Source organism: Acyrthosiphon pisum, chromosome A1 (assembly GCF_005508785.2).
Source record: "Acyrthosiphon pisum isolate AL4f chromosome A1, pea_aphid_22Mar2018_4r6ur, whole genome shotgun sequence".
Classification (NCBI taxonomy): domain Eukaryota; kingdom Metazoa; phylum Arthropoda; class Insecta; order Hemiptera; family Aphididae; genus Acyrthosiphon; species Acyrthosiphon pisum.
In genome coordinates, this window is record NC_042494.1 from 17,266,000 (window position 1) to 17,285,165 (window position 19,166).

General features: G+C 28.4%; 1 protein-coding gene across 5 annotated transcripts in view; it reads left to right on the forward strand.

The window, feature by feature from the left end:
• LOC100161295 (somatostatin receptor type 5) overlaps positions 1 to 19,166 on the forward strand; it is a 280,182-nt gene that overhangs the window by 96,436 nt on the left and 164,580 nt on the right. For 2 of the 5 annotated variants that reach the window (XM_029486751.1, XM_029486749.1), the window contains exon 1: positions 9,643 to 9,705. The exons of 2 other annotated variants lie outside the window; for them this stretch is intronic. The gene's annotated coding sequence lies outside the window, so the exon portion shown is untranslated. Of the gene's footprint in view, positions 1 to 9,625; positions 9,706 to 19,166 lie in introns of those variants that run through there. One more of the 5 variants, XM_029486750.1, reaches the window with a different exon arrangement.

The following is a 19,166-nucleotide window of genomic DNA, read 5'->3' on the forward strand; positions in this document are numbered from 1 at the left end:
AATGTTGATGATGAAAATTTGATTGATTTGTTATAATCTCCGGGTACGAGTAAGGTATATGGATAATATATTATATTAATAATAATATGATGCAAGTCTTGGGACGCTTGGGTTTTCAAATATAATATTATCCGAGCTTAGTATTTTGACCTAGTTTTAGTACTTATATTATTATAGTATATACTCACTTAAATGTATATAACAACTAAACTTCACGTTCTGTACGAGCGAGAAACTAATCAGCTGCAGTGTCCTCTCGTCCGTACATCACGAGATTGATTGATAATTGATATTATTATTATGTTGTTGTACGGGATTTACAAGACTAAAGTTCGGGCGAAATAATATTCGTTCTGGAGGTCGAAGACCACGACGAATACGTTTTCGAGACACGAAAACCAAATCGATTTCATATATTGTTTGTAAATATACGCAGTTGTTTGTAAATTCTAATGTATCAATTTAAACAACAATCGAAACGAATTGTGGCCTGTTGTGGTCGTAACTCGTGTGGTCAGGGTATTGCAAATATTTTATAAAAACGTCGATAAGATTTTCCTCTCGGATTTCTCTGGGTTAGGCCCTGCTGCAGTAAGACTATTTTTGGCAAAGAGCCTCTGCTGACATATTATAATGACATAATATAAAGTTTCCTTATACATTATATTTTATTATTTTGAATTGCTATTCGAGTGTAATCTAAAACTCTAATCTTATATCAGTGCTGCAGCATGATAATGTACCCTGCAGACGGATGTTTAATTAGCAATTTAATTTCTTAAGTGTTCGTATCAAAATAAGTAACTGGATTTCATTGTCATCAAACAGTTTCTAAGACAAAAGTATATTTTTCAGTCCAATGTGCATTTCAAATGTAAGATAATATTACATTTATTGTAAGTTTCAATTTCCTACATTAATTATTTAAGTAATGTAATATCGATGACGTTCGCGCATCTCCATATTAACATTGTAGGGTAAGAATTTCTTATCGTACAGTAAACAGTCGGTAAATTGAATAGTTTTGATTAAGACGTATAAACAACATATAATACGCGTAAAGTAGATTTATTTCGAATTTTTTTTTTTCAACACCCGATTTATTTTCTATACAAAATATAGACATGATTATAATTATGAAAGATGACATGGCTTCAATAGAAAAACAAATTGTCGTGTAACTTTAATTGAACTATATGTTCAGAAAATCAAATATGTATATGCATATTTGTGTTGTTGATTTTCCATTACTCTCGAACGGACTTGAATACAACTTTATATATGACAGTGTTCAACTTGCTCTACTCGTTTGACGTATTTATTTGCGTTCTTTTTCTCATTTCTCGTATACTAATTATGTTTCAAAAAAAGCTTTATCTAACCGCAGAAATCTACCGTATCCCAAAGGAAAGATAAGAATAAATACTGCGGTAACGTAAAATGATAATTAGGGATAATAGCCAGTGCTCATTCTGTCTGCCACCATTCGTATCATTAAGTTGATCACACCCGAAAATTATGAGAAGTACCTACAATTAATGATTTGACTAATGACTACACTAATAATGAAAGTAATAATAGTCTGAATCAGATAACAAGATCAAATTTTATAAGAAAAACATACACGCACGAATTTAATCAAATTATATAATGGAGGCATATAGTAGCTCAAAACTGAATTAAATTATTTAATCGGGAGCGATGACAAATAATCTGGTTTTGGATTCTAGTCACTTGAGTGAGAACTATCTCTCTCTCTCTCTCTCTCACTCTCTCTTATAAAAAAAAAAAACCGAAATAACTTTTTGACCTAATAAAATATATCCACTGATAATATTATTGCAATTTATGAATTGAAGACGGTTCTCAATTTCTTATTAACTATAATATTACAATTAATAACCAAACCAAACATCTGACGTTAGTAACCCTGGCATAAACATAATTTAGTGCAGTGGTGTACTTACCAATAAATGCTTGGAGTGCATATTAGTAGAAAGAGCGTATACACTTAGAATATCATTTTAATTTGTTTGTTAATCATTTTACGTTAGAAGGCGATATCAATTCTAAGCATGTCGAATTGGTATGTCACTGAAGTTCTCCCAAAGGAAATTATTTACGACATGTAACAAATTAAAAAGTGATTCAATCATGTCTCCGCCAGGTTCAATGCATACAGGACGAATCTCCTAAGATACCACCCAGTTAATTTAGACATTATATTTGTTTCAAAATACCAAATCATCTACATGAATGGACAGAAAATCTCCATAATCCACTATTGGATCATTCACCAGTTGCCTTAATCCTTACTACTCTAAGCCATTAGACAAAATATTCAATTATTCATTCAATAATAATAAAATATAAAATGGGAACATTTGTTATATAGCTATATTGTAGTAGGTAGACGGTATCGAAAAATAATATACCTAAAATATTATGGGAAAAATTACAATTTTTATTCTTTACTTGTACTTTTATAATATGAAAATATATTATTTATTATATTATTTTATCCACAAACATTTTTTCCTTCTAAAGTTTAGTTTACGATTTTATAACTAATCTTATACTTATCAGAACATATTTTTTTAATCAAACATTGTAAGGAAACATATAAAAAAATTGTTGTTTTGTAGTCCATTTAAATTTTAAATTTCCTTTTTTGAAACTTATTAGAAAAATATACATTTTTATTTCTGATGTGTGTCCCATCACTGTTTATTTTAATTTAAAATGTTAAGGAACAGGATATGTTCACCTAGTTTTCTTTTAAACTATAAACAGTAACCATCCCTATTCTATTTTTAAAAAAAATTAACAAAATAATGTCTGCTTATTTCAATTTTAATTGAAGTCGAATTAAGAAAATACTTATAACTTCTAACGTTTAACAACAACCTACAGGTATAAGCAATGGGCTTACAGTGTCACGTCAATACATAATACAATACCGTACAATATCACTATACTTTATCTTTGTACGTTTTTTTCCCTAAAAATACCGCTTAGGAAATCACGCAAGGACGATTTATGCAGACTTAAAATATTCAAAAATATTTCTCGAATTGGAGACTCGCTAAAAATATTGGTTGATTCAAATTTCAAATCTACCACAAGTCCACAACTGCCTCGACAAAAAAACTAGATAGCAGTTGGGCTGTAGCGATAAAAAAATATCTGAGGCTCTCTCCGCCAACGCGTCTTATCAAAATTATTCCAGTCACATAACAAAATGATTATCCCTTAAGCAGCTGATGAAATTGATAGATTACTTATCGATGACTATTCACCACATTGCCAATAACTATTCTACTCAAAGTCTTCTCTTCCGGAGAATTTTCAGCTCGATACACTTGAGTTACGGTCGATGAAATAGCTCGCTAACACCCCCTCCACCCCACCCCAACGCGCAATCGTTCATCTGACACACATATTTAACGTACAAGTTCTATTACTATATCTTGCTTTCCAATCCAGTGGAAATAATTCGGAATCGTAGTTCTGTTTCCCGAACCGTCTAATTTAAATTTTAGATGAAAATAGAAAATGTCTTGTATAAGGATGATAAATCTAATCATTTTTGATATAATTGTTGAAATTTAGACGTTTTAATAATTTTCTATTATAAAATCAGATTTTGAGTAGTATTAATACTGTAATCAGTAATGTGTATTAATATGTTTAGAAGCACCTATTGGTGCTATTATTATAGTACCTATAGTAACTAGCTACATTCTTTTATTTTTATTTTTTCATGACCACGATATTGAACAAAATTGTTTTTAGGTGTAAATAAAACGTTATACATCCATGGTTAGGGTGTAACATTTTCAAAACGAACGTTTGAATCTCTCAGAGAGTTAAAAGATAACAAGAAATTGAAAGAAATTGAGTATTTTATTAAGTCGTTTTTATGTTAACAAAATGAAAGTTTTTAATAGAAATGAACTGTACACAGTTTATTTATTTATTAAAAATCTAATTTATTATTGATTTGCCTACCCGAAAACTAATATGTTTGTTTTAATATGAACTTGACATTTCATCTTAAATAGATTCTGATGAACGTGTTTTTTCTATTGAGCATCCAAATCATAAGTTACGCATATCATTGTTTGCCATTAGACGACATTAGTCCACAAAACTGTAGTACAGATTACATTTTGTAAACGATATGCGCGTGAAATATAAATGTTCTAATGTCGGTTGACATTTTTTTTAAGGTTTAATTTTACTGAAAAATTATGTAGTAAATTACACTAGTTGGCAGAGGTGTTTTAGGATAAGTCTCGCCTGACCCTGTTGCCCAAGGCGGTTCAATATAAAACAACAGTAAACCGTATACCTATATTCATTATACGGTGTCAGTATGCAGGTGGGTAGTCATTTTTTTCTCCGAAATAACGTGATAAATAAATTTAGCAGAGGTGTTTTTAGGGAGGAGATCGACGATCATGACCCATGACTAAAAAAAAAAGTAATAATAAATAGTAGTTTTCATCATCATAATAATAATAATATGTAGAAGAATAACTAACCTGGTTAAACGCCGTAGCAGTAATGCAACCGCGGTAACGTTTTACGATTAACCATTTACAAATATACACATGAAGATCAAAGTTTAAAACATGACCACGTCGATCGTTGAGATTCATTCGTCTTTAGATACGAGGTGAGGTTCTTATGGTGAAGTCGATAGGTATTCAATCGTTTCTGACGCATTTTTTGATCCTATCCAAACGTGCTTCCAATACAAAATTATTAATAATAATAATAATGAGAGACTACGTTGTGTACGTTTTAGAAAATCATTTATCACTCTTAAGTCATAATATTTATGATCGACGAATCGCTCAACTTTTTTTCCTTTTATAAGGTGCCAACTTGATTTTTTTTTAAGCGTTTTCGAATATTTTATTAATAGGATATCAGTATCAATAAACCGAATGTTCGTGCCTTCGTGGTACTTTTAATGTGTTTAAGTATTTTAAAATATAAACAATAATTTTTTACCAAACTAGAGAACTATTTATTTTTAATTTAAATGTCGATAGTGCACGATTAAAATATATAACTGAATGTAAATTGTTATAAATGTATTAACGACGTTTAGGTATTATCATAGATTCAATAATTTCAAAAAATCCCTATAGATTATTTTTAAACATAGAAAATCTTAAAATAATTTACTGATATAATTATGTGTTTCTATAATATGAGTCATTTTTATGGGATTAGCAAATTTTGTGTCGATAAAAATGTATTAATGCATATTTTTATTACTCAAAATGGTGTATTCGAATTAAAAACATTATATATCGTAAATAATTTTAATAACAATGAAATTGAGATAACTTATGGGAGTTAGGACAGATTGTGGCTAAATATACAATAATTATGTGGCCTTAATGAAGCACTTAAACATCCATTCTTACTAGCTTATACGAAAACAAACTTAACGCATATATAATAACAAACGAAAATTATAAAAGTAATAAAACCAGTCAATGGAGAATAGTTTTGTCTAAGAGTTGCTTCTTAAATATTTTCAATTTATTTACAACATTATATTAGTCAAAAACAAACTAGTAAGAAATAATATATTCTTTCTTTTTACATTAAGACTTAAGAGTATTAAAAATATAAATCTTAAGAACTACTAATATAGTATTATTTATTTATTTTCCTTTGGTAAATTTACAATTCCATTTTAAAGATTATAAGATTATAATATATAAGAGAACATTAATCCTTTTTTTTTACTATGCAGGAGTAATATTGGTAATGCAATTTAGTCGTAACTTAATTATTTTGATATATTATATCTTTGATTTAATTTTAAATATTTAACACTTGCATTAGTATTGTATTTTAATGATTTATAATAATTTGATGTATGAGTCTGGATTTTCTATATTTACAGTAGGCATTAAAAACAAACAGTCTTGTAAAGAATACTTTAATTTTGTATTCGGAATACATATTCGAATACTTTAAAAAATATTCAAATACTATCAGAATACTTTTTTTCACAACTAGTTTTTGACAGTTTTTGAACGATTGGTATTTAACATTTATTAATTAATAATTAAACATAAAACGTAATCATAAGTTATTTATACATCTTGACCACATATGATTTGGTCGATACGGGCCATACGGGATACAACACATTGGTGTTTATAAAAATAATCATATCATGGGCCAATATTATATTTCGTTTAAAGAATACAATTAATGTTCATGATTTATAATATGTCTTGTCACAAATTTAAAACTATTTTTCTGGATCGGAAAAAATTATTTTTTTAATGAATACAAAATACAAATAAAATTATTCAGAATACGTATTCGAATACTTCTTAAAAAAGTATTTAAAATAGCATTCGAATACAAAAAAAGTATTCAAATACTTTTATTTGAATACATTTATTCGAATACTTTACAAGACTGAAAACAAACAACTACCTACTACCTATGATAATATGCCGGAAAAACGTGGAAAGACTTCCTTAACATAAACTAAAAGCAAGACAAGTTTATATACATTACACATTACTATTATATGTATCACTCTTCAAAATTATAAAAGATAATCTCAACAATATACGGGAATTTAAAAAAGCGCTTGGCAAACTCGTTAATTTTATTTAAATTATAATTAGCTTATTTTTTCATTTTAAATGTAATAGGTAACTAATTCAAACATATCTACTAAAATTTACTCTGTCGTCGTTATAATACACTTCAGCAAATCTATAGTACCTATTATCATATTTAAGTCTTGTTAAGCACAATGAAATCCAAACAACTTCCGGTAGGACTACCTAGTATTAAGTCTAAAAAAATAACCAATAACCATTTGATGTTCTTAGTACCGTAAAAAATAAGTAATACAGGCATAATGCGAGCACGTCATAATATTTCCAATAAAATCCAGGTGTATCCTACAGCAGGAATCCACGCAGTTTCCTCAAACAATATCAACATTTTTGTTGCGAAAAGGGATTTTTTTGTTATCCTTACATATTACTATTACCCAATACATGTGTAATAATATTATATATTTACCTACGTCGTTCTTGCAGTCATTATTTTACCGCGTGTCACCCATATCGGGATATTTCCAAAACTCATTTCGTTGAAAGTATCGCACGCGATATTTATTTTATTTATACCGACGCCGAAGTGTGCAGACAGTTGTAGGTACACGCCGTGTTAATACGGTTTATCCTATTGGATATTTTGGAATAAACGTTTGAATCACTTAACTTAACGGAATCAAATACCTACCGCAGAACCGTGTGTCAGCAAACCGCAGAATCCATAGTGGTTTTATTTTATTTTCACAAAAATATTCGAATAGGAATCGGTGAGCCATATATTATAATATATATATACACTGTAGGAGAACATGTTTAGCGATGCACGTATCGTTCGATATCGGCGGAACGTTTCGTTTCGTTATATCCTTGCTGCGCCGACCACGAATATTATAATAAGTTTTTATAGCTTCGACTTTCGGCTCTGCCGTCCGGTCGAGTGTTGTCCCACGAGCGTCTTTAGCATAATCCGGCAATGTCTGTTATTTTAATATTTTTGAATCGAGCTTATCAGCTGAAACGGCAATAGGAAAACGTGGGTTTACAGCCGTGTACTGTATAACCGCGATTGTCGTGCACCAATGTTTTTTAGGTACTATACACTTTTAACGCGTGTAAAAACAAATTATGAATCAGATACCTAATTATAAATAATTAATTTTACGGTTTTTGTTTTCGCTCGTCGGTTTTTTCAAAATGATTAAGTCCTTGGTAATATTTAATCGGATTAGAATACATAATTTAATGAATGATTACAATCATTGAATAAGTACGATTCGTTGTAATTATTATTTCAACCAGTTTCGTTAACAATGTATTTTAAACATTCAAACAGTGCAGAAAATGAATATTTTTAATACATTTTTATTTTTAATCGTAAGCTGGTGATAGAAGTCAGATGTGTAAAGTATTATATAATCTCATAATATCGCAACAATAGCGCGCTTTATGATCAAAATATTTATATCATAAATTATATCGGAGAGAAAAGGTAATGTAAAGGTATTAAAATAAAACCTTTAAATATAAATATTAAATATAGATATCTGTTTCAAACCTTTGTATAATATAAAATGATTGTTATTATTTTAAATTCACTATGCAAAATGAACTTTAATAAGTTATAAATAAATCTTAACAATTCTAAAAAGAAATATAAAACGTTTTGTTTTGATTGTTATTTAAATATTAACAAAATAATAATATAGTGTTGCCATTCAAAAATGTCATTACTTATTACTTATTACTGATTATTTAATCAAAAATATTATACACAATAATATTACATTGAGCAATTAAAAGTAAAATAAGTTTACTATAAGTAAATGCATTTTAAAAAGGAAGGAAGTAGGTACATTCTTTATTGTTTAATCAAAAAAAAAAAAAGCTGCAACAAACTAGTCCCTTTATATTTTTTCAAATGGTGCAAAAATAACAATTGTGTAATATATATTTATACATGTAAGTTATTTTTAAATTGGCCTTAATACCGATATTCTTATTCTCTTAGTATTTTAAAAAATGAACAACAACAATCCGTTTAACATAAAAGGTTGACCATCCCATCAGTTGAAGTATTTGAACAAAAATATAAAAAAAGTTCTACATGTTTTATTCATTAATCTGAACACACGAACAATGTAATACACTTGATTTGAAAATTGTAATAAACATAAATAGAGCAAATGCCATGTTTTTTCAGCCCTCTGCAGTTATTAAATATTATAATGCTCATTGAAAATGCTTAAATAATGTTTTAAATTTATAAATAAAATATATTCCTCATAAATCATCGCTATATTATTGTGTATTTAGCTAGTACTTGTACATAATATTATTATTATTATTATAAAGTGTGTAATATGCGTATAATATTATATGAAGCGCAAAATTAATAGCTCGTGATTTTACTGTTTGTAGTTATGATAATATTTATATCAATAAGTTATTTTTCAAACACACACGCCAAGACACCTGTTATAATATTATATCTATAAAAAATCGCTTTGAGAATTAATATATCTTTTTTTCGCAGTATATACGTACATTAATATATTATTATAACATTATAACACATCGATGTATATTAATTATTTGTTTTAGTAAACTATTTATACGCGAGTATAATATTATATGACGTAAAAAATACGAATAAGAACTTAATATGTGCAATTAATGAAACAAGATAATATCTCGTGCCTGCGACTTCCCTACTATCGAGTTCACGATTTAGACAAAACTGTGAATTTATTATAGATCCGAGAAATATATTTTGCAGTTGTCCTACACTATGTGTGGGGTAATTTAAAACTTTCGGATGCGACACGGGTTGGTGAATACTATCCTATATATTATTCGAATTTATCTTGTTATTTTGTTTGTCGCCATGAACAGCATTAGCTAATTAGAACCTATAAGTGTATAGGTATCCAAAGTACTTATACCATGCTATAAAACTAATAATTATTATTATTTTATTTTTTTACCAAATTGTTTTATTTATTTACAGGTACGTGAACCGTTACGGAAAGTTTAAAAATCACGATTCAAATATTTTCTCGTCACAATTTAATTCGAGAAAAAAAACGGAATGGTAAGAATATCTTATATAATTAACCCGAATACGAATAATAGACAAATTGACGCTAATAATAACACATTGTTGTGTTAGAAGTATTGTATTAAGACATAACTTAATTTTGGTGGTCTTAAATACATTTAGTCTAGAGATTTGATTGGCTTATTACGATGATAATATAAAAACGTATATGTAATATGTTCAACGTCAGTACTGCATAATATTATCATACCTGTAAGATATAGCATACCTACACATTTAACTACACAAGACATTGGAATATTTAGTGATATCAGTTACGAATGTGGACACGACATTGATAAGGTTCCAATACCATATTCAAAACGCGTACAATATTATTTTTTCAAACGTCACTGACGAAAATAATGTGTATAAATGTCCCACCCTGTATAATATGTGATGCACATTTTATGTTGTACACTTATTATAGTCGTTATGGTATCCTACCGAAGCTTCACTAATTTAAAATGGCGGAGTAGTGCAATCCGATCTGCTACCCCATTGCTTTAAGACATAAATCCTAGTGAGACACTCTGCGTAATATAATACCGATGAGGAGAATAATGTTATTGAGTTCACGCGGTTGATACAATTACTTATATATAGTTAAAAATATTATACATTATATATATATATATATGTTACGAAGACCTATTTTTAATGTCTTGCGGTTTTCGTTTTAATACATTTAAACACGTGTTTGCAGTACCAATCTGAAATATGAGCACGACGATTGTCGTTATTAAATTATAAACATTGATAACATGTGGCATGTGTGTCATGTGTACAGGTAGACAGTATATGTTACAATTAAATTGAAAGTCAGTTGTGGCCCTAATTCAAAATGTAATGTAAATTTTTAGAATTTCAGACATCACGTCAGACTTAATCAAATGATGTCTTATCTGGGAAAAGTTTTAATATGTCAAATTATGATTAACATTTAGATATTAATTACAATTATGAATAAAATATTTAGTATACTCAAGTATACGTCTGGTGAAGTCAAAATCCTGTATACAATAAATTTATCATAATTTTAAAATTCTATCAAACACATAATGCAGGTGCGTAAATGTGTTTGAATAACTTAATTTGACATTAGGTTTAGTTTCGCTTCACTTCATTAATTCAATAAATTATAAAATTAAATGTACTATTTCGGAGTACGTAGAAATGATATTAATAATGTGAAATAATATTACAAAAAGTATTAGCGAGCAGCTAGTGTATTCGTTATTGAATTTGTATATTACCGACCTACTAAAAGTGTGAAACCCGTAATATTGAACAATTAGCTGTACCTTTAAACTATGAATTATTTCCATTCATCCAAAACTCGACCGAATTCGAAATAGGTTTTTTCAATTCGTATTATAAATAAGCATCTATATATATTTCCTATTTGCAAATTTGAAAAAGTAAATTTAAAATATAAATAAATTTAGCGTTTTTTCTTTTTACAATTTTGATGATGCAAATTATGGTAAAAGTGTTGCCATTAGTCATAATATATTACATGAAAAAAACTACATTAAAATATTCACACTACAATTTGAAATAGAGCTTCTGACTTTCCAAATAATTACCATATAGGTAGGTAGGTAGGTACCTGCTGTATTATTATGTTTAATTGTATACGCCTCTTTGGCGAATGTATCAGACAAACACACAAAGATTGCGTTAATCGTTTAAACCTTTAATTATTCACCAACGATTAAAAACGTCCAATCAAAAGTTACGATAAAAGTTCGTTTTGCAATGCTTAAGTTTCCAATGACGCGCAAAGAAAGAAACAGAATAATTATCATAGGTTCACGTAATTCCTAACATCTACATATTACACATAATTAAACTATAATATTAGGACTGGGGGACGAAGTGGCCGAGTGGACTAAGGCGTCGGTTGCGTCACGCACCGTCACCGGTTCGAACTCGGTCACGGGTGGCATTTTTCTTCGGGCAGCCACCGTGTCTGTAGAGAGAGGCCGCCGTCTCCACCTGGGCATGGCAGATACCTACGGGTGCCCACTTAAAAATTCTGCCAAAAAACAAAATACACACGTGCTCAAAACCTACAGTACCCTCCCCCGCAGTTCCACAGGCTAATGACCTCAGTTGTCTCAACCCCCAAAAAAATAATATATATTAAAACTACTTATATGTAATTAGATATGCATGATATTATGTTGATATATATATTAATATTATGTACCTAATATGATTTATAATTGGTAACAGTACAATAAAAATGTAATATTATAGTTAAAAAGTTTTATAACTCTGTCTGTTAATATAATAATAATTTATTATTACAATAAATTCACTACCTATAACAATATGATCTTTCCAAAAGAATGATTTACATCTGACTAATTGATTTATCTATAATATCGATTTAAAAACATATAACGTTTTAACTAGAAATTTTCCGCCTCGGGTATTTTATTAATATTTCATATCCTTGCACAGATTTTCGACATGATTACCGTCGTCAAAATATAAAACTCCGAATCGGACACATCGTGCCGTAAATCTCATTGGCATACGATAATTGCTGGCAAAAGTCACCCGCATGTACCGTATATAGTTTTTTTTTTTGCCTTTGCCTTTGCCTCCCTCAGAATTTACGACTTCCCAAAAACGTTGAATGGATCGGGTACGCACTGCTCTGCAGTACAATCTGCTGGGACGTTTTATGACTCAGTTTTCGTGAAAACTATTCGCCCGCCTATATATACATTTTAGGGGGTCCAATGAATTATTCGTATCGTCGATATTAAAAAAAAAAAGACAAAAAAACAGCGACTACAACTGCAGCGATCGACGTGCTAGACAACACCGTTACGGGTGACTGCAGTTCTATTCTTGAAAAACGGCTCGAACGAATTTACGCTAAAAAATATTTTAAATCGGTAAAGTGCGTCTGAACGTTAAATTACAACCGAGAATAATATTATACACAATTGTATTTTACATTCGGAACGACTGCGAATAATAAAAATTGATCTCGGCAGTATATTTCTTTAAAAAAAAAATAACAAACAAATGTCTTCGTTTATAGCAATAACACTTAAAAAAAAGTATTTAGTAACATATATATATAATATATTATATAATATATCCAGATACATTATTTACACGAACACTGTAAAAAAAAGTGTATATTACTAAAAAGTATATATTTTAATAAATAAACGTGCAAATATACATTAGAGCACGACTTTTGAACATTAATATAATATCGAAGATTTGATATTATGCTGTATATCAAATAAAAAAATTATCTTAACTGTAACAAAGAACTAAAAACTTCTCATGTTCTTATATTATAGAGTTTACAAAGAAATCCGAGATTCAATTGTCAGAAATAATACGATTATAAACTGTCTGAATTCACCATCCACGGAAACGTCGCCTTATGTCGAGAGCCTTAATTATGTCAAATCGAATTAGTTTAAAAGGAAACAAGAAATTAAATTTTTGTCGACACTTTTACAACTACTACTCGGTGTCTTCACTAAATTTCGTATAAAACTTTTTTACATGAATATAATACACTTATAATAGTGAACCGTTCTATTTTTCCCGACCGTACTTAACAGTATAGGTACTTTAAAAAGTTATAATACACATGAATAGTTAGTCAAAACCATACATTGCACATTATATTATTAGGGATAATAATATATAAAAACACTTTTATTAGTCACCTAATTTAAATTGTTTTATGATACATTTTTTTTGATAAACACTAAATATATACACTAAATCGAATGGTTGGAACGGTAATATTTTTAGTAATAATATCATAAAATTATTAGTATTTTTTACACCATTAACTATATTAAATGTCAGCTTTGACCAATAAAACATTTTTGTTTTTACAAAAACGACGTACCAACTCACCGATCATCAAATTAATCTGGTGAAATATGCATAACAAAATTGTCATAACAAAATTTAATTGCATAATCAGCTACAATGATTTAGGGATTATGTGTTTTAATATAATATGTTCAAACGTTGATATTTCATTATTATGTTTTCATATTTAAATGCATAAATAGCTATTATTGATCAATATCCAACATAAAATTAATGTTCAACTGTTTAAAATCTTAACACTAGAGTACACTTTAATAGGTTTATAATATTTTGATTTATTAAATCTAATGATATATTTGAAATGTTCAATTGTTACATAAATACAATTAAAAACTTAAAAAATTGATCACAAACATCTGTCTTTGTTGTATATACGATGTGTACTATTAGAATTTACTTACAGGTTACAATCTACATTTTTTTTAATAATTCAATAACTTAAGTGAGTTAAAATTATCATATTATCAATTCGTTAGATTTAAAACGTTAATTTTTATTCAACTAAGAGTTTCAAGTATTTTACCCTTATATATTATTATGTAATAAAATTTTTACCCAATTCTACATTTAAAATTAACTGGTTATTAAATACAAAATTAGATTCTATCAAACTTCATAATTTATGATATATTTTTTTAATTAAAAAGAAAAATATTTTCAGTAGGTACTTTCACGTTGAAATTAAATAATATTCATGATTTTATTTAAAACAGTAGGTACCGAGTGCAAAATTAACTTTACTTCAACCATGCCCTTACACGAGTAGAGTAACGCATAAGTTTGATAAAGCTGTTTCCAAAAAGGCTCTATTTATTTTTATGTACTTATAGAAAACAAAATATAATTATAAAAAAACAAATGTGACTAATATTGGTTTCAAAGTTGTGTATCATAAGAACAACAAATTAAATTAATAATCAAATTTTGAAAACGGCGCTATGTATAGGCATTTCAGATACATTTAAATATCTACAACAAGTGGTTGCATGTTTTTTGTGGCTAATATTTCAATAATATATCATAATTATATATTATGTTCACATAAGTCATATTATGTTTCAAACATTCCAGTAAAAATTCCATACAATGTCACTTTAAGGTAAACACAATTTTACATGACCATATGAAATAAACATTTAAAAACTATTCACTTTTAACTGTAACATTGATGTTTGTATTTCATAATTTTAAGTCAATAATAATAAATATTTTAAATATTGTTTAATTAGGTTCTAAAGTTAACCTTAATATTATTAATTAAGTCAATTGTTACAATTGAATTTACTCTAATGTAAATCATCAGATGGTTATTAATTACTCTGTGAATATTTTATTGTATTTAAATGTATTTAGTTACATTGTAATACCTATTGAATAATTATTTAGGATAAAATTAATTATAAATGTAAAAGTCGCAAATAAGTCTGTATAATTGCCATAGTTGGTTTAAGTCAACAAACAATCCACTGTACAGCATATACTATTACAGTAAATTAGTAATGTTTCCTCAATTTAAATTTGTCACGCTTGATAGAATTAAGTGAGAGCTGATAATGAATAATAAAAAATTATGATAACCAAGGTAATGCGCGCACTATCACCGTTACATTAATAATTATTGAGTGCTAAAGAACCTTAGACATACTTACATATTTAACGGCACGTAAAACATACATTGATTCAAAAATTATATAAAACGTAAAATAATAATACAAGTGGGTTGATTTAACAGGGATTAAATTATTCAGTGTTTCGTCTGTCTCCTGAAGCGTTTTATCACCAGCAGCTTTGATTTGTTATTACGTTTTCGAAATTGGAATAAAATAAATGTACATACCGTAAAACTGGTACTATTTTGACATTTTATATGCGTGTTCGATTTTGTTTGTTAGATTATATTTTATAATAATATGACACGACGAAATATTAATACGGTGCAAACATAATATCACTTTTATTCAAAATAAATAACAAACCGCCACCGTCGTCTCGCGTAGTCATTATTATATATATATTGGAAACAGAACGTTGGACTTCCGCTGAAAATATGCATCATAATGCATAGTCGATTCGTTTCGTCCTCTGCCGTATATATAATACCATTATATTCAGTTTAGTATAATACGCCCTTAGGTTATACGCATTAAGTCCTATACTGCATAAGGCGCTTACTATATCCGCCCGGAGTACATTTAATATCCCTTTAAATTCCTTTGAGGTCTTCCGAAAACATAACTATTCGTCAGGAAGGTTCGATGTCACATGCCTTCATGACCACTAAAAGCATCCTCCAATTGTTGTGTACTATTATAACTTCAAAATTATTATATTATGTAGTTTTGTGTTTTGTATAAACAATTATTATGAATTAATGTATCAAAATATAAATTTTATTGGTAGGTATAACGAAACGCGTTAAGATAAATACGTTGATAAATATTAATTCAAAATCAAACAGTTGAATCGAAATAGTTTTTAGCAAGTATCTAGGACCTAGGTATTAAAGTCTACTCACGTGTAAAAGTGAAGCAATTGGTATTTGAGGCATAGTTAAATAATGTACTATTAGACGAGTTTTTAAAATTTAAACATACCAACAAACATTTAATAATTTAATATATTTTACATTTTATGTATGTTTGTATGTACTTATTCTTTCGCGCGATTGTTTTTTTTTTTTAGCTATATTTATTTTAAATCAGGTTTTTGAATATTTTATCAGTATTAGATTAACCAAATCAAACATAATCGTATCGAGATTGGAATTTATGTTAAAATAATTCACTGCCAAAAACGGCTGACACATATTATAACGTATAACTCCAAATATAATAATATATACAAGCATATTTATCGTTTGTTCATATTGTGTATATTGCATATATACATTAAACACACATTGTAACACTTTAAAATATAATATATGACATGCCTCTGAGGCTTTAAAGTTAACGATATTATCGAATTTGCGTGTGGACGAAAAAATAAAAGCACTTTCGAAGCTTTTAATATGAATATGCAAATTCGGGTGTAAAATCCTAAGTTTCCGATCATAAACGTTTACCCGAAATCGTTTTTAATATCACTGCGAGAAATTGATAAAAACTTGCTTTGGCATATTACACCTGCAGGATAGTTGTGAGTTTTCACTATTTCCAGCTGTGAACAATAACGACGACGATGGCGGCGAGCGTATAATAGTAATAATACGAAAGAAAGTTGTAAAATTTTCGCCACAATCTTATAGGTAGGTACTGCGTCTTTAACGACGAAAACCTGCAGGGTTTTTTTTTTTACTATTTCGCTTTTGATAGCAAAGGAGGTGTCGTTTTATGTGACCATTTTAGCATGCCAGTCGTAAACACACTGTATATTCTTCTCCGGACCCGCTCACACCCCATTACATAAACAATCCAGACTTTCACGTATTCGTAGTTTTTTTTTAATAATACGTTTATACAACACGAAGATTACTCTGAGTTTGAACTTTCGTGCCAGTGATTAAAAAGACGGCGATTAAAAGTTTCATCCAGAAGTATTGCGCTTAACAAAAAAAAAAAAAAAAATAAGAACGAACGCTTTTAATTAAACTAAATCCCCGTCATCTGATATAAATTTTTTTTCAAGGTCGGCATTACGTGCACATCAATTACACGTTATATTTTGTTATTTTAATGCATCCGCCGAACGAGGACGGTTTAACAAACGCGGACAATTTTCAGACGTATTTATATCATAATTTTTCAAAGTGGTATAATAATATTATAATATTATGCCTATTCTAATTAGGGAGTGTAAGCCATTGGATAATTATTCAACAGCTCTTGAACAATACCTTTCATTTTTCCTCCATATTAAAATTTTATTGGATAATTATTGGATATATTTCTAATTGTGTCACGTCGTGTAATTATTATTGTAAGACTACAACACTATACTTTTATCAAAATACCTACTTATTGCATTGTATTATATAAATTAAAAATATTTCTAATAACAATAAAATCCAACGTTTCCATGGAACGCTTAATTCGTAAAATGGAAATATTAAAGTAATCTCTCAGTCTCTATTCCACCCCTAATTTTTTCATTATTATTATCACTATTATTTTGTTTGTTTATTCATTTATTTAATGCCATTTTTGTCATTATCATCATATCAATATTATAATAAACAAAATGTTGAGTACTATAATGAGCGTGATGGCGATCTGCTTGCGATAATATAAAGGAAGCCAATCACTTTCTAAAGTCATTCTATTGGATAACGTTAACGACGTATGGTTATTCTCTCTCCAGTATCCGGTTCTGTTATCTAAATATTTAATAGTTATCAATTTATAACAGCAATATAAAATGTTCAGTCGTTCGTCATCGATCACAATTATTATTGGACCTAAATGCATTATCCCGTCGACCAATATGTTATCCGATGTCTAGACAAACGAACCATTATTTTAAGTAGGAACTTCCATTTTATTTTTAACCCACGTAATTTAAACTTGAATATCAAGCACATAAATTAAAAGTTTATACAAAAAAAAATTTATCGTAAAATGTTTTGTATAATTTCGTTATTTTTTTTACAAATTTTTCGAAATGCGATTACAATTTAATTTTCAGGTAAAAAAAATATCCAGATGTTTTAGTCTATTTTATTACAATAAAATATGATGTTACATTTTTATTTTATTTACGTTCGGAGGTCGTAAAACTAGTAAGATTATCAAACCATCTGGAAAAAACTGATATTCAGATTAACCACTACACCCCAGTAATCTTTGTATATATGATATTATTTGTGTTTCATACAAAAGGCACTTAACACCCACTTATTTTTTCTATCAGTTTCGTACATCACTATTATACATACTAATAGTATTGATTTCTTAAATAACACATTCCCTACTAAGCATTGTATTCTTTCACAGTTACAATTTTGTTAAATTTTCTATTGTGTCCAATATTAATGAGTTAATTTCACATTTAAGAGTGTTTTATATTCTGATTCCGGGGTCACCAATAATTATTTTGGAAGGGCCACATTATAAATCTAGAAATTGTTCATGGGCCATAAAAATTGCTAAAATTGGTAAGAACCAATGAACAAAAATGATGAATATACAATGTACTAAAACCCATAACAGTATTAGTTTTTATTTTTTTTTGTGTGTGTGTGGGCTGGATGAAATTTGACCATATTTTGGTAATCCCTGTTCTAATTTATAATAAAACGTGATCTTTATTAATTCTAATGAAGGTAATAATAGGTATAGTAATATCATATAAGTGTTGTGAGATTTTGAAAAATTCATATTAATTATTTAGATTAATTAAATTATAGTTTTATAAAATAATAATAATTGGCCCAAAACATTGAAATAATATATTTTCAACCATCGATCGATAGTTTTATTCAAAATAACGTTACACGACCGTTACACCGTTATAGCGCGTGGTTGTTGAGGCGTATTAATTGTGTCCTGTATTGCCTCTATTTCGATTATTCGTTGAAAGATAATAGTTGTAAATTAATACTGGCCATGTTAACTGCAGCCCATAATGAA